Genomic DNA, 13,198 nt, shown 5'->3' with positions numbered 1-13,198 from the left:
AGGAAGGCTTGTGTCTTTCAGTTTGTTGAAGAAGATAATTTTCAGTGTCTAGAATTTCCCCTATATGTGTTCAGGTACATTTGAAGGACTACCCTCTTCAAGCTTTGTTACTTTATTCAAACATTTGGTTTCCTCAGAATATACTGGAATTTGCATAATATCATCATTGTCCTTATATTGTGCAACTTGGATCATTTTACCCCAGATATTATCAGCTGCTACATATTCTTCAATCCAAACTACAAGAAAACATCAGTTCCTCTTGTAAATTGTCCCAGATGTTATTGCTGTCTGATTCAGCATCCTCTGTTAGCTCTTCTACATTATCAGAACCAGGTAATGATTTTAGTATCTCTTGATTGCCATGATCCAGCCTGAAAATGGGTGCCAACTGAATCAGAATGGGCGTCTCTGAGCCTGCTTCAAGCACTAGCAAGACTTGTTCAATTTCGTCCATGATATGTATGTTTTGGCCGTCTTGTAGTGCACTCAATCTCACATGTCACTTCACTACATGTTTCGGCATCACAGTGCCATCCTCAGGTGTGTTGTTTACGCTAAGCTATTGCATTGCTTGCCATCTTGTGTTGTTCATAAAATTATTTAAAATGTAAATTCTTCATCAACTATAATAAAATTTGTATACACTAAAACATTACAATGCTCACAGTCAACAAGGAAGGACACGTCACAAGACACAGTAAACACAATATAGGAAAAACAACTCCCATAGTGGAAGAATCATACTATACGCGAGCTTGAATTAAGACATATAAGATGATAAACCTTAGCAAGTTTTAGTGTATACAAATTTTATAAAAATTTTATTATAGTTGATGAAGAATTTACATTTTAAATAATTTTATGAACAACACAAGATGGCAAGCAGTGCAATAGTTTAGCATAAACAACGCACCTGAGGATGGCACTGTGATGCCGAAACATGTAGTGAAGTGACATGTGAGATTGAGTGCACTACAAGACGGCCAAAACATACATATCATGGACGAGAATCAGTGCAACAGGACGCTAAAATACAACATTGTTCAATTTCAGTTATATTTTCCCATGCCCTGCTTCTGATGACAAAATTTAATTTTTCTCAGTGTAGCAGTTGGCATACCCAGGTGTTTTGCTGTAGCTACTCACAGAATCTATATTTTATTTACCATTCTGGAAGAGGTATATTTATTCTCTTTGATCGGAAGAACTTCAGGTTTTATTCTAGCTTTATTACTGGCAGTGATTATACATTAATAAAATGGACACTGTACCAGGAGAAAACTTAATTTTTTCTTGAGGATACCAAATACAACTTATTCCTTCATCACACATACACAGCACACACATGTTTAAATGCTACTGGTAGTGTAATCAGAAGTGAGCAAACAATGATATATGATGGCTGTTCACTAATCCCTGGTGAGTAATTTAGCTGGTGGCACTCACGTTGAGAGTTTGAAGGAGCTGTATTCTAACACTGTGTGTAGTCAATTTGTTTTTACTGAAGAAGGAAAAAATATTTTAATGACAAATATTTTACATTCTTGAAAGTTTCATGCAGGTAAACTTATTATTTGTGAATCTCTACAATGGCAGAAATGCATGTATGCCATGTGAAGAGTAGTTTTGCTGTATATAAGAGGACAATTGAAATGATTTTTGTTGCTATTTGCCGAGTTATAACAATTTCAATTAAATCTACAATCCTGAAAAATTGAATGGGAAGTTCCACATCACATGTTACTAACACCTGTTTTCCTGTATAAAATAAGTACAGTGTAACCTGGTTATAATGAGAACTGAAAAAATGCTTGTTCCACGTTTGTTTCTGTGTCACTGGTCTTCCATCACACATAACATCTTCCTCTTTTTCTCTTTGACAAGCTGTCATGTCCACAGGGATGTATTACTTCAAGCTTTGTAATCAGGCCTAAGTCCTTATGTTTCATTGCCATAATTAAGGGTCAGCATTTTTAATTTAAAGAACATGCAATACAGTTACAAAAAGAGCAAACTCTTGTTCACCAGCCAAGTGACACAATACATGATCAAGGAAGCTGTTCAGATGATGCCATCTTTGCCTAAAATTTGGAGAGGATTGTTATTTCTACTGCACATGTTTTTAACATTTTGAGGAGTTGCCTGTGTATAACAAAACAACTCTGCACGTGTGCATTGCACCCTCTGCCTCAGGGTTGAGTAAAGTCTCTCTTCAGGCATATAGCACTCAGTGTGAGGAAGCAAAGCTCACATACAGTGAGTGCAAAATGTTGCAGAAAAGTTGTTGTGGCCAATTAGGAATTCCTTGTTATGATTAGAGTGCTGAAAAACTGCTTGTTTTTAGCAATATATTTCCTTATATGTAATGTTAACAAACTGATGGTCCTGTGGTTACACTGTAATTGATATTAACATAAAAGGCCAGAGTGGGGGATCTAGTACCTTTCTGTAGAAAAATGTGAAGGCATTGCTTTTTGATGTGGCTGTGATCTGTGAACTAAGTTTGTGACCCAACACTATGGGATATAACTTTTGATCTATTCAGGGGAAGAACATTATGCAATTGAAAATTCCCCCAACATTTTTGTGGCATTATGTGTGTTATTCATCATATATTGTGTTGGGTTATTTTTTATGGGCATAATTTTTTCTCCCATCGTATTGCTTAAAAGAATCTCATGTTTAACATATTGGGTTTATTCTTCATGAGAAGTCAAATTTGTAATCAGTGTTATTGTGTACATACCATCTAATGCTTGTGTTTAAGCTGGAGTTTGTAATTTGCTCTCATAAGTGAATCTTGTATTTTTATAAAGTTTAAATTTTGAACATATTTTTGTTGTCTCCTGAGTTAAAACTGTTGTGCTGATTATTTTTAATATATAAATCATCCAAGATTCTGTAAGTTTTCATATTTAATCATCTACAGTTATAAATGAAAAGTCATGAAAATTTATTCTACATGTTTTAAATTTATTTCTGTTTAGTACATTCTCAGAATGTATGGGTTTCATGGCTGCTTTTCAGATGGTGTTTGTGTTTGGAAAAAGTTAAATAGAGAAGTATTTGAACTGCAAATTTTGGTACAGTTTTTTTAAAAAATGTCAACTGTTTCACAATTTTAAACAAAATTTGCCCCATAAACATTGTAACATAAGACAAATGTTTAAAACAAGTACGTCAGTGAACTCTCAATTATCCAAGTTTATGGAACATAAAAGTATCAGAGATAATGAAAAACTGAATAATTCAAATACTGTATGCAGATATCAGCTACTTTTTTTCATACTTAGGTACCTAAAAAAAAGATACAGCAGTGGACTTGATGTTTTTATGTTACCAGAAATACTCTGCAGGTAATACTTTCAAGACAGAGAATGTGGGCTGTTTTATACCTTTCTTTCATTCAGTTCAAGGACAAGACGTGAGTTTACCATTAGCTCTAATTCATGAAAACGGCGCTGAAGTGTTTGCGCTTGATACATGACTTCAGTGTATGCTTACTATTAGGCAGCAGTCAGAAGATTGACGTCATTAACACTTTGCAGACCGGCAACTTATATATTTAAATCACCCTGGGGACTGGCATTTTTAAACCTACTAAACTAACTTGTGCACTGTTCACGTTCATAATTAATATAAAATCTCCTAATTAATTTTATGAACTAAAATTTTTGGAGAACATTTACCAATGCTTCTAGAAGTTCTTGAGAGTGTGATATTTCTGGAAGCATTCCCCTTTGTGAAGTGGCATTACACAGAACTTGCAGTATAGACATACTCCTTTTTTTGTGAACTGTGCAAACACAGCACTGCCTAGAAGGATGCTTCCCCTTGGAATGTTCACTATTCACAATTTTCACAAGGGTATGTTTCCGCATATCACCTGAGAGTCACCCAGTGGCGTCCACATGAGGATTGCATGGGGTGGGAGTTGATGGGCCCGGTTGCACTAAGTCTGTGCCTGACTCTGGTTCTGCCACCACCACCTGGTCTGTAGCCCAGGCCTTTGCCACATTCGTCAGAAATGCTTTGTATTTCAAGTTCAAATCAGGGTTTAGATTTTTGTAAACCAAAAATGAATTGAAAATGGCACAATTTATAAGCCACAAGGCAACTTTCTTTGTCCACTTTATTATTTTCCTAGGAAGAGAATAATAGGCCAAGTATTGATCAGCTCTATCAACTCCCTTCATGAACATATTATACTCAGAAATACAAATGGGCTTCTTTACTTGTCCATGTCTCCTTTGAACATCAACCATGCTCGAATTGTAAATTGTGGAAATCATATTCACAACACGAGTATCCCTATCTCCAAAAAACAGTTCTGTTACTTCAGACACTTTTGTTGGGTCCGATGGAATTTGTTTCACCTGGATTTCCAGTAAACTGTCCCAAAGTAGGCATTTTGTCTACTTTTCCCCATGTAGCTGTCCCCGCAATTCTACTACCTGCACTTTTGTCAGAGCTATTTTCACTTTTATTGTCTGTGGCCACAATTGCCAGTTGAATTTATAAAAGATTGCAGGAGCTACAATGTAATGTACAAAATAACAAATATAAAGCCAGAGTTAACTGAATATGGTAGGTGGTGAAGGAGAAAAGAGCCATGAAAACTAACATTCAGGAAATAAATTGTTGGTCAGAAATTGTGTGTTATGTAACTGGTAATAGCCTTGTATGTTAGAACATTTAGCTTTTCTTTCCTTTCATAATTTAATTGCAGCCTGAACTCAAATATTGAGGACATTTCGAATGTCTTAAATTGTTCACTTGAAATTACAAGGCAGCATATAATAATTCAAAAATAGCATAAACTTTAGGGCTGTGCAGTTATAAATGTATAATTCATTGACAGATATTTCTTCTGCTCAGTTAATAAATGAAATTATTACAGAATAAATATTACTTTCTCTAAGGAAGTATACATGTAAGGGTGTGGTAGTTTTCTACACACTTGACAGTGTCAAGTCTTGTGTAAAAAGGCCTCTGCCCTGTGATCCCACCAATTTTTTTAATAAAAATGTATAGTTTTAAAATTGTATAAAATTGATATCAGTCAGACATGTACAAAAAGACACCTATTATAGATATAATATATTTTTCATTAAAACAAAATATATACTGTATATTTGTATTGGCTGTGTTCTGCAAGTGTTTATATTACTTTGGCCACAGAGTTTTTCTTTGGTTGATTATAGAATAAAAATGAGGTCACTACAAGCAAATAGTTAAATTTATCTAGCACAGTCAGTATAGCGACTGACTACAGGCTGGACAATCGAGGGGTTGAAGTTTGAGTCCCAGTAAGATCCAAAATTTTCTCTTCTCCATGCCATCCATACCGGCTCGGGTCCACCCAACTTCCTGTCCAACGGGTACCGGGGGGGGGCTCTTTCCCTGGGGGTAAAGTGACCACGGCATGAAGTTGACCACACACCTCCAGGTAGTGCCGTGGTCAAGAAAATGTGGCTCTATACATCCACTCCCCCATATGCCTTCATGATGTAGTGCTTAATTAGTTTAGCACAGGGACAACTTTACATTTTTTTTTTTTACCATGGAGTCCTCCTTTCTCTGTTTCTGTGTATGAAGAACATCCACATATATGTCAGTTTACCAGTTATTTGCAGGAGGTCAGTTGACCAATTATTTTTATTTATGCACAGCCCTGATAAATATGTGTATAGGGAATTGGTTTTTCTCATCCAGAATAAGTCCAATATTGTAACATCTGTGGCTTTGTAGATTATAGGAAAATAGTATCTCTGCTGTACTTCTGCCCAAGATGCTAGTGCTAAATATTTTTAATATACATACATATATATAAATGAGGCAAATGATAATTTAGTTCCTAATATGCAGCAGTTTTAAATAATATGAGGGTAAGTCAATAAGTAAGTTACAAATGGATATAGAACTTAAACAAATAAGAGTACTTATTTGAAAAATGCTTTTATTTCTCAGCGTAATCTCCCTGTACCTTGAGGCGCTTGTCCCATTGTTTCACAAGCCCATGGAAACCAGCAGCATAAAATTCTTAGGGCTGCTGTCAGAACCAGGTGGTGACTTCCTTTTTTACAGCTTCATCGTCGGGAAAATGTTCAGCCAAAAAATGATGTTTAAGAGGGCTGAACAAATGAAAGTCACTTGGAGCAAGGTTGGGGCTATATGGAGGATGCTCGAGGACTTCCCACTTGAAATTTCGTAGCGTCTCATTTGTCTTGTTGGCAGTATGGGGACATGCGTTGTCATGCAAAAGCAACATGCCTTTGGTGAGGAATCCTGGTCCCTTCCATTGAATAGCCTTACAAAGTTTCCTGAGGATGTTACAGTAGGAGTCTGCATTTATGGTTTGTCCTTGAGGCTGGAATGCGGTGAGGAGTGTGCCTTCATGATCCCAGTCATCACCTGGTTCCGACAGCAGCCCAAAGAATTTTATCCTGCTGGTTTTTAGGGGCTTGTGAAACGATGGGACAAGTGCCTCACTGTACAGGGAGATTATGTTAAGAAATAAAAGCATTTTTCAAAACAGTACTCATATTTGTTTAAGTTCTCTATCCATTTGTAAATTACTTTTTGATTTACCTATGTAAGAAAGTGTCCAAAGTAAGACAAGGGCATGCATTTACTAATTTTTGACACTTTCTGTATGTTTTCACTAGTCATTTCTAGTTAAAATACCTAGCACACTTCACACATAGCGCTTCTTAATTGTTTATTGACTGAATGCAGAGTAATGGTGTACACCAGGCATGTCCAACTTCAAACAGGTTGTGATCGACTTTTTAGTTGTCAAAACTGCCAGTGATCTACCACCCCCTCCTATCGTCATACCTTGCTTTAAGCAAAAATATTGGTAAAAATAACACGACACATGATGTTTGTTGTAAAAGCAACTAGTAACTGGGCTGTGTCTCTGATGTTTGTAGATTCATCCAGTTGGAGGGAGAAAGCAACACAATTGGAAACATCTTTCAGCAACTGTTCAGTTATGTTTCCACACATTATTTCTGTTCGCCGCACAATGGTGTTTCTTGATAATTAAAGATCTTGAATAGTAGCTATGATCTCTTATTTTATATTACAAGTGAATTTACATGATTTTCACATATAATTTCCTTATAGGTCTATGAGATCGACCAAAAATTGTCCCGCAATCGACGTGTTGGACATGCCTGGTATACACTAATGATAAATTTTTAAAACTTATTTTTTTATAGAACTGTAAGGAGGTACTGCTTAGGCTTGCTGCAGTTTAATTACTGCAATTCAGAATAAAATAATGGCTAGAAGTTAGATTGTGATAATTGTGTCTAAATAACTTTTATAAAAGTTTAGTTTGTAGTTGCACTGCAGACCTGGAATGCTTACTCTAGTGGAGTAATTGTGGCTTTGTTATTAAATGTACATATTATGAACTTAGGTTATAAACCACTCTGATATGGCATCTTCCATGAAGATATTTAAAGTTTTGTGGCTAATGACAAGTTCAGTACTGTTCATTTTCTCTAATTGTGTTATATTCTTGAGACAAACCTTCTGTTGTCTTATTAGCCACTCATTGGGATTGCCACTTCCACAGGAATCTTAAGATAAATATCGGCAATCCTGTATTTAAGCATCCTGTTGCATTACTCTGTCTAATACTGTTTATTGTACTACACAGTCCATCAACAATGCAACAAATTGTTCCTTCTTTCTTACACTCTCACCTTCAACGTAACATGTTTCGGCCCTAAATGGCCATCTTTAGGTGTCATACTATGCTAAAACTGCTACACTGCACTAATATTGTCCATTCATTGCATATGAGACTGTGCACTTCATGGTTTAATACATCATACTCATAGTCAATTGGTATGCACTAAAATAACACACACTGTAATTCACTTAATTTAAATCAATAAAATCTGTTAAGATTTTGTATTAAAATTTCCTTTAAATATTGTACAATTCTTATTACACCTCACAATGGACGTTGTCCACTTCTTTTGATCTGCATCCTTTACTTCAGATGTTGTATTGTGGCAGCTTGTTTTTCTATTTGTAAGCCCGTTGTTGTGTTATATCTGTAATCTGCAAGACCCCACATGTTAATATTGATTTTGTTGTTATTACTAGTGTTATGTTATGTTTGTTTACTTTATACTCACTTTGCCTCTTTCTTGTGCATTGGTCCCTCTAGCAGCGTGTGGTATTGTCTTCACATGCATAGATGTGGTGTGCTTGCTTCTGTATTTATATGTGCCATGGTTGTGAAGGGGGGTGAATGTGGGGGAGGGGGTATACTGTTATTTTGTGTAAGTGTTCAGTGATATCTGCATCATTCCAGGTACGCTCGATAGACAGTTGCGAGTAACGCTTTGCTGTTACCAGTTGGTGTGGATCTGCATGAATATAGTAAAGAAACATTCTTAACTGCAGGGCATGTAGTAGCATAGTTGGTTGAGGTGCTGTGCTACAAGCTGGAAGGTTGCAGGTTCTGTTCCCGATGAGGTCATTTTATTTTTCAATTGACCTAATTGTTCCAGCCACTCTGTGGTCCTGAGACCGACTCAACTTCTAAAAGAAATCAGAACCAGAAATTCTGGGGGTAAAGGATGGCCGGTGCATGAGGTTGACAATCTGACTGCTATCTATTAGCCAATTGTCTGGAAAACATAGGTGCCTCAACATCTCACAACCCTATGGGGCCTCCATGGCCTGTTACAGAGATAACTTTACTTCCTCCTCCCCCCTAACTGCAATGACAATTATGCTTTTTCTGCCTGGGAAGTGGTTATTCTGCTGAAAGGTAATTTGTAATTTAGATGTCTCTTACAGCAGAGCCACATCCAAATATAGTTCTCGCAGCAGCTTATGAACTCATAGCACTGCCTTCCAGTGCCATTTGCATTAAATACTCTGAGGCATTACGAATTCTGGTGGTCATATTGTTTCATGATTTGGCGTGTCTCTAAAGCTTTGCAAGTATTTAAAAAACAGCTGGACCAAAGTGGCCATCCTTCTTCATTTCCAGGGATGGTCTTACGATTCCATTTTGTCATGTTACATTCCTGTATTTAATACATACTAGCAATGCATATATGCAAATTTGCATGCCTATGGCCATTAGCCTACAGCCATAGTATTCACAAGCAGAACGTTTTCCAATTTGTCATTTGAAAGAGAGACGTTGAGAATGAAATGTCATACTTAATTTGTACCTCATATGACAAAATATCATGATGCATAGCTTTCTTAAGCAAGTCATGGTCTACTGAAATGCTTATTCCATTGTACAAATGACATCTGAATATAGCAATGTACAACTTCCCATGGGAAAAGAACAATTTAGGACTTAAGATCATGATTCCAGTTTTATCAAATGCATCATTCACACTGCAGCAGTAAGAACATGTTACCCTTTGCAGTATAAATGTGCCACACCATCTGTTGCCATGTTCTGCATTTACTGTACATGCAGGCCATCAAGTGGCACCTTCATTGGCATTCCCCTGAACTTGTTGCAACTGGTGCAGAACAGATGTTACATTGTTTTTTGTATATATAAAGAGGCATTAGGCGTATTTTCACTTATGGCAAAAATTAATTTTATGCACATTTTGTAGCCTACTCTTTTAATGTGCTTCCCCACTTATGTAGTTTCAATCGCATGTTACCGCAGAAAACTTCATAAGAGGGTCCCACTGTAGTACATTTTTGGCTGTTCTCATTTTCTTGATTTTTAGATGGTAGTATTTATTGAAAGATTGTGAACAGCATGCGCATTTATAAAGCTGCTACATAATCTTACTTTTTAAAGGACTTCACCCAAGTTTCAATGAACTGCAATACATATGCATCCCCTGGAGATGAACATTATGCAGCGAAGATAACATAAAACTTGTGTAGATTTGTCAGATTGACAACTGGTATCCTGAACTTGATAAAGTAAAATTATGTTTATTGGATAGTCTAGAGATGGAGGAGTGCTTAGTTGAAGCCCGTCGATACACCAAGTATAGCAAATAGACCTTGAAGAGATTTCTCAGAACGTGTATCTCTGGGTCCATATGCTGCCCTGGTGAATGTTCCATCCATCCTTCCTTCATGTATCCTGCAATATTATATGTTAAATCTTAGGAAATAGAAAGTTGTCAAAATAAAGTTGCAAGTTTAATAATTATGATTCAGTGAGTATGCCTGGAAATGTAATAAGGTAGTAGTTTGTTTTGCTTATGTATGTCGCAAATCATTAGCCACAATTACTGCACAAGGATTTAGTTTCATAAAATAGCTGAGTGTTGGTATTTGCCCTTGTATATTTGAATGCTTCAAAATGATCCAACCCAAGAGAGTGAAATTGAAAAGTCATTGGAGAATAAGAACATAGTACAAAGGCAATTTGGAAAATAACCTCCATTTATTTTAGGCACCTAATATAGAAACATGGGAGAGCTCATGCTTATGAAGTAGTGTGATGTCACTCATTGCCTTGTAAACTATCACATAACTGGTCACCTAGTGTTTGGTCTTGTCTCTACAGAGTGAGTTATGACATGTTCTGCAATCAGTAATCCTGCCAACTGTGAAATTCGCTTTGTTATCCTATGTCTTCACGCTAAAAATGAGTGCTGCAGAAATCCATCATGAATTATGCACAGTTTATGGCCAAAATGTAATGGGTGGAGGAACTGTAAGGCAGTGGTATAAAATGTTCAAAGATGAATGAACAAATGTTCTTGATGAAGAGTGAAGTTGTCGGCCATCTGTAGTGAGTGATGATCTTGTTCAAAGCATTGACCAACAAATTTGTGAAAGATGGCACTTCACAATTTCAGAACTTTCATATAAATTTCCACAAATTTCACACACACTACTCTTTGCTAGATTATCACAGACTAGGCTCTCACCTGTCTGCCTATCTGAAGAACTGATTTGGATCACAGCACTTCAACAATAATGAGGAGTTGATGGAAGGGGTCAAAAACCTGGCTGAGAGTACAGGCATAAAAACTAATTCTGCAATATGACAAGTGCCTCAGCTCTGGCGGTGATTCTGTTGAGAAGTAACTTAAGGATGTACGTATTTTTTATATATACTATTTTTTCCCCCCATTGCTTGTTTTTTAACATCTCAGTGGAGGTTACTTTCCGAATAGCCCTTGTATGTAGCCGTTCTCTTATTTTCAGCTTCTTAATCTATAAAAATCAAAATGATGTCTGTGGTAAAGATTTTAGAGAGCCAAATAATGCAGAACTAATAATTTTGTCCACTGCAGTACAGTAGTGATATTGGTTGTAAGAATATTTTAGTTTAGAATTAGTAAGTATTTTATGTGTGCTTTTTAATGAGGAAACAGTTTTTTTATTTCTTCTTTCTTCTGTCATGTTCTCCCATGCTTTGAGGTATACATCAATTAACTGCTGGCTTCAAGATTTGCAGTATTCATTTCTGGGGGAAGGGGTCAATAATTGTTGATAATGCAGTGTTTCTTCTTCTCACAGTGAATCATCATTTATACAAACCCATGTAACATATTTCATTAGAAAATGCATATCCAAGAAATTTAACAGTATGAAGCTAAGTTTTATTTCTGTAGCTGCATTTCAAGCTTACATACCCATCTTCCATTGCCATATTTAATACACATTTTCATCCATGAATGTACTGATGTACATCAAACATTAAATGCTCCTCCTTTAAGTTGGTTCAGGTGGTAGTGCCTCTGACTTGTATTCAGGCGGTTCCCTTTTTGATCCATACCTGAGATACCAGCTACTATGGGTATTGGGGTTTCTTTTCCAGCAGGTAAAGCGGCCAGGGCATGAAGCTCACCAGTCACCTCCAACTAGGTGCGAGGTCAAGAAAACTTTTATCTATACACCCACTCCCTCATACATTTTCATGGTGTAGTGCTTAATTAGTTAAGCACAGGGGCAACTTTACCTTTACCTCTGGACTGGGAGAGTTACCTTTAAATATGCCATGGCTTTTTTATTTTTATTATTATTTTTATTGCTAGTGGGGTGGGACTAAGTCCCTTGTACTGTGGCCACTTCTGGCCTATTGTACCAGCCCCAGATGATAGGTAAGGGTGATTGTGGAGCAATTGGTGGAATGAAGATTGGCAGGGGAAACTGAAGTACTCGATGAAAACCCGCCCCAGCACCACTTTGTCCACCATAAATCCCACTTGACCAGACCCGGGGTACCGCGGTGGGAACCCAACGACTAACTGCTTGAGCTATGGCGCGGCCTATGCCATGGCTTGCTACATAAGTCTTGTCAGCTGGTACAGCAGTATTAAATAATATATGATCCATTTTCCCCCACCACATATTTCTGTCCAGTAAGCTGCTGGTCCTTCATTAGAATGCAGAAGACATATTTTAAAATTGAGTTGTGATGTATAAAACACCACTAATGTAACTGAGAGATGTGTCTTGCATATCTTATAAGTGCATCATTAGAAGCACTCAAATCTTTCATTCTTTCCTTCCCTCCAGCTTTTTGAGGTGCAAGGTGTTAGGGAGTGACTTTGGGGATGGGCTATTGAGTTTAGGGTGACATCTTGAAATGTGGGTAATGCTGTGGAACATTTTATTTATTTTTATAATCTTAATTCTCATATTTCCATTGTTTCCATGTAATTTGAGCATAAAATCCTATGATCTGTGATACTGTTACATTACTAAACCTAAGTGATTTCTTTCTTTTTTCCTGCTGTTTTAATTGACTGAATGATCGTCCCTTACTTCTCTTCTAATTAGGATAACAAGCCATAATGTTCAATGTGCAGACCTGCTGAATGTGAAACAGGCATTTTTGTCCTTGATTTTGTTTCAGGTGGATCTGTGTTATTTGTCAATTCATAGGGTTTCTAATTACATCTAATTAGGAAGGTATATAATAAAACTTTTGTCCATTGGTTTATGTCTTTTCATCTAGATCTAATAATTATTAGATCTAGATGAAAAGACATAAACCAATGGACAAAAGTTTTATTATATACCTTCCTAATTAGATGTAATTAGAAACCCTATGAATTGACAAATAACACAGATCCACCTGAAACAAAATCAAGGACAAAAATGCCTGTTTCACATTCAGCAGGTCTGCACATTGAACATTATGGCTTGTTATCCTAATTAGAAGAGAAGTAAGGGACGATCATTCAGTCAATTAAAACAGCAGGAAAAAAGA

At 36.6% G+C, this 13,198-nt stretch overlaps 1 protein-coding gene across 1 annotated transcript in view; it reads left to right on the top strand.

The window, feature by feature from the left end:
- The window catches only part of LOC111863817 (E3 ubiquitin-protein ligase NRDP1), a 31,470-nt gene that overhangs the window by 17,998 nt on the left and 274 nt on the right, over nucleotides 1–13,198 (top strand). The window lies entirely within an intron of this gene.

Source organism: Cryptotermes secundus, unplaced genomic scaffold (assembly GCF_002891405.2).
Source record: "Cryptotermes secundus unplaced genomic scaffold, Csec_1.0 scaffold1695, whole genome shotgun sequence".
NCBI lineage: Eukaryota > Metazoa > Arthropoda > Insecta > Blattodea > Kalotermitidae > Cryptotermes > Cryptotermes secundus.
The sequence above is the reverse complement of the archived record's forward strand: the minus strand, read 5'-3'. Positions and strand labels throughout refer to the sequence as shown.